The sequence below is a fragment of the Numida meleagris genome, chromosome 4, assembly GCF_002078875.1.
Source record: "Numida meleagris isolate 19003 breed g44 Domestic line chromosome 4, NumMel1.0, whole genome shotgun sequence".
NCBI classification, from domain to species: domain Eukaryota; kingdom Metazoa; phylum Chordata; class Aves; order Galliformes; family Numididae; genus Numida; species Numida meleagris.
The window spans coordinates 9,595,763-9,599,732 of record NC_034412.1 but is presented as its reverse complement, the minus strand read 5'-3'; the positions used below and the strand labels follow the sequence as shown (position 1 = coordinate 9,599,732).

Genomic DNA, 3,970 nt, shown 5'->3' with positions numbered 1-3,970 from the left:
GCCCCCTCCGCGCCCTTCTGGCCTCCCGCCGTCCCCCCCAGTTCTGTTTCACTCCGCCCTTCGCATCCCTCCCTCCGGTATTTTCAGGCCTTCTGCGTCCCCCCATCTCCTGCCGTGCTCCCGCACCCCCTCTCCCCCCGCGCCCCTTACCTCCTCTCCGGCGGAGGAGGTGGGCTGCGAGCCCCTAGCTCCCGGGGACACCCCCGAAACAAAAAGCGAAAGCGGCGGCCGCTGCCTCCCGCCCCGCCAGGCTGCTGCGCTCTGCCCGGGGCTGACGTCAAGGGCCCAAATTCCTGCCTTTCCCTGCAGGCAGATTTGTCCATGTAAGGGCTGGGGCCGGGGCTGGGGCGGCAGCTCCCGGCACCTCGGGGGTGGGGGAACGGCAATGCCGCTCCGGCCCAGACCCTGCGAGCATCGTCTCGAAACGCGGGGGTAGGCCCCGGGGCGTCCGCACCCCCTCGCCCAGCCCCGGGCAGAGCTCCCAGCGTTCAGCTTCTCCTGGAGGAGTTTTGTGCTGCGGATCTGGGGCTCTTTTCCTGACATATTTTACTCTGTTCCTCCGTAAGCAGGGGGAGTGCACAAAGGTGGACGATGCTCGGGGTTACAAAGGTTGCCTGCTCATAGATTCGATGCAAAATCTAAGGAGATGAAGGAGGGAAGCTGTGTTTTCTACTCTCTTTCAGTTTGTTTTGTGGTTATTGATTAAAAACTGGAATTAAAATAATTCAGATTTTGGGCATGATTGTTTTTATGACGGGTCTAGGTTGGGTCTCTACAGCTTTGTAGCCTGGGATCGCACTCGGTCTGAGGAGCAGGGGAAGGCAGAAGGGTTACGCCGTGTTCAGAGGCCTGGTGCCAAGCCTTACTCATTTGGAAAGAGACTGCTGGACGAGTTTTTAAGCACTCTAAATGTATTTCACTTTGACAATCAAGGGCTCTGCTGTGTGCTTTCAGAAGATGTTTACACTCTTACCCCATTACCAGCTTTAATGTCCGCAGTCACTGCTTAACATCCCCAGGAGAGAAAGTTTGCACATGAGAACCCAAAAAAGGACATTATGCGCCTAAAAGGCTTCAGAAGCTGAAGCGCAGAGTTCTGATCCAACCTCCCTCACTCCCTCCCTCGCTGCTGAATTCTCCAAAACAAGGAGGTGCTCCCCAGACCTGCATGTTGGTGGATTGGAGACCCCAGGAGATGCCACTGCACCCCAATGGGCGCTGCTTGGGAAGTGTGCCTCGTCTCAAATCCAACTGTGGTGCAAATCCTCCCTGTCTGGGGTCCATTCGGTGTCATGTGCTGGCCCCGGGCATTGGGGGTGCCAAATTCCTGCAAGGGACAGGGCGCACTGCCGAGGGCAAATGCTATCAGAAGCACTGACACCAGCGTGTCATCAGAGCCAAAGAAAGTTTCTAAGCACTGTGACTAGAAATACCCTAGCCTTGTCCTAGCCGCCTACCCTGTGTCTAAACCCTTCTGGGATCCAAAACCAAAGCAGAATAGCACATGAGTCAGCAGGGCCCCGTGCCGTAGGTGTACCTCGAGTGCCAGTAATACCACAAGCATGGCCTGTTGTGAAAGACGGGCACAGCTGCTGCTTAAAGCACGGGTGGACAGGGCTGGGTGCTGAGTGCCAAAGGCTTTGCCCGCGGCCCTGCAGACGGGGGTTCAGTTCCCTCCATGGCGGTGCAGCAGTTCGTGACTCCTAGCCGAGTGCTTTGACCAGCAGGCTCAAGGCCACGTTCATCGTGCTCCAAGGAAGGTTCCCAGTGGTGCTGCAAGGATTGGGTGATTGTGACAAGGGACTTGCTGCCACCAATGGCTGTCAGTCTCAGTGTGTTGTTGTGGCTCTCACCGGAGTCTTGCTCCGTAGTGTAGAAGCAGATTTACAGAGGAATTTTTGCCTGTTTTTTTTTTTTAATTGTTTTCTTCACTAAGTGTTTTTTTGCAAATCTGCAACAGTCAACTGGTATCTAGGGGAAGTGTCTGAGAACTAAAACTTGGCCCAAGATGAGAAACAAGCATTCTCCATTTAGTATTTCAGAGAAAACCAGTGGTCAAATATTTTCCTTGTCCCATGTCCAACAGTTATTGCTTCTTTATCCATCAAGCTTATGCAATTTTCCAGCCGCGTTAGCAGAAGGGAGGATACTTTGCACGCCTGTAACTGCTTCCTTTGAATGATCTCAAATGCTTTAAGCTTTGGGCCTCCAAAGCATGAGATAGTATTCCTGCTGCCTCCATTTTGCAGGTAGGTGAACTGTGACTAATCCTCTGCAGCACAGCAGAGAAGTTTGATTCCCAGCCCATTACCTTTGCAACATGCTGCCCCAAATGGTCACTGCTTTGTCAAGCACAGCACGTTTTCTATTTTTTTCCAATTTCCTATCATGACCAATATCATAGATTTTGGAAATGAAAGTCAAAACTTCAAGGTGCTGAGCCTGGCTGTGAAAATCTGCGCTTTGGCTGGAAAGAATCAAAAATACTGGCAATGTGCAACCATTCCTTTGGTAATATCTATCGCACCCTGCATCACAGCAGCAAAATGAATTAAACAGCACAAGACTGAAATGCCTGACATAGCATAGGCCACTCAGGAGGCAGTAATACAAGAGTCAGCTTGGACCAATATTAATTCAGGAAATGAAGTTTTTAGTGGTTAAGATACATGACTAGAAACCTGGAAGCCTGGTTTCTGTTCTACTTTTCCTGTGTTGTACAACTTTAAACCAGGCAGTTCACCTTCCTGTGTCTGAGGAGCCCTCACAAACCCAAAGCATGCATGTGCTTTCCCTGTGCAAGAAAGCAGCCTGAAGCAAAACTTCCCACCAGGCTACAGGCAAAGGGATTCTCTGCAAGGTTTCCAAAAGGCAACAGATGAAACCTCATTGTTTAGAATCTGAGTCTCTCCTTTTTGGAGAGATATTGGATGCAAACCAACAACCAACCAAACAAGGAGACAAAAGATTGGAAGAGCCCTTTGGAAGCCGTGGAATCACAGAATCACTAAAGTTGGAAAACATCTCTAAGATCACCTAATCCAACTATCAGCCCATCTCCAATGTCATCCACTGACCACGTCCATCAGGGCCACATCTCCACGGTTCTTGAACACCTCCAGGGATGGTGACCCCACCGCCTCCCTGGGCAGCCTGTGCCAGAGCCTCACCGCTCTTTTGGAGAATAAATCTTTCCTAATATCCAACCTGAATCCATGGTAATTCATCCCTCACACCATAAAGATGGAGCAGCTTTGTCTAAACCTTACTTGGCAGATGATTACCTGCTTTGCTCCTAGGGATATCTTGAGGATCCGTTTCAGTGCTTCAGTTTGAAAAGCGTTCCTTATCTCTAACCTAAGTCATTTTTGCTGCAATTCAGCTCTTAATCAGATGAAGTTGTGGGCATCTGACATATTCCCCCACTAGCAGCAATTCCAGAACAACAAGAAAGTCACCTACCTGGTGAACTAATCCTGCCAGAAGGCTGGAAAACAAACTAAGCGTGTGTTTTTGGGAGAGCTTCCACCTAATTCCCAGGCAAAGATCACAACCGAATAGCATTAGATCAACTAGAGATTCCTCTGCCTCAAACCACAGCATTTTTCAACCCCCTCACCATGAGGATGACTCTTTCCCCCAACACAGAGTGGCACATTTGAGCCTTTGGTCTCCAAGCAGTGTTCTTGGAAGCACATGCAAAGTGTGTGCTCACAGCGATAGCATTCCTGTGGCACTGGGGAAGGAATGAGGAAACACCAGCATAGACACTAGACAGAGAAGGGAAAAAAGACTCAACCTGCAAGCCTGGATTAATTTCTAACCAGGGTACATGTTCCTGATCTAGAGATACATGCGTGTGTGCTCTCTGGTAGAAGGAATCTAGGAATAATAGTGGGCCAAGCTTTGTCGTTCTCCATTTTACAGGTGTGTTTGCACCCAAACAGGAATGCAAGGCATGTGCTGAGCA

General features: G+C 50.2%; 1 protein-coding gene across 6 annotated transcripts in view; it reads right to left on the bottom strand.

Moving 5' to 3' along the window:
* The window catches only part of LPP (LIM domain containing preferred translocation partner in lipoma), a 316,729-nt gene extending 316,018 nt beyond the window's left edge, over positions 1-711 (bottom strand). For 3 of the 6 annotated variants that reach the window (XM_021396518.1, XM_021396511.1, XM_021396523.1), the window contains exon 1: positions 151-699. The gene's annotated coding sequence lies outside the window, so the exon portion shown is untranslated. Of the gene's footprint in view, positions 1-150 lie in introns of all 6 variants that reach the window. The other 3 variants (XM_021396525.1, XM_021396524.1, XM_021396526.1) reach the window with 2 other exon arrangements.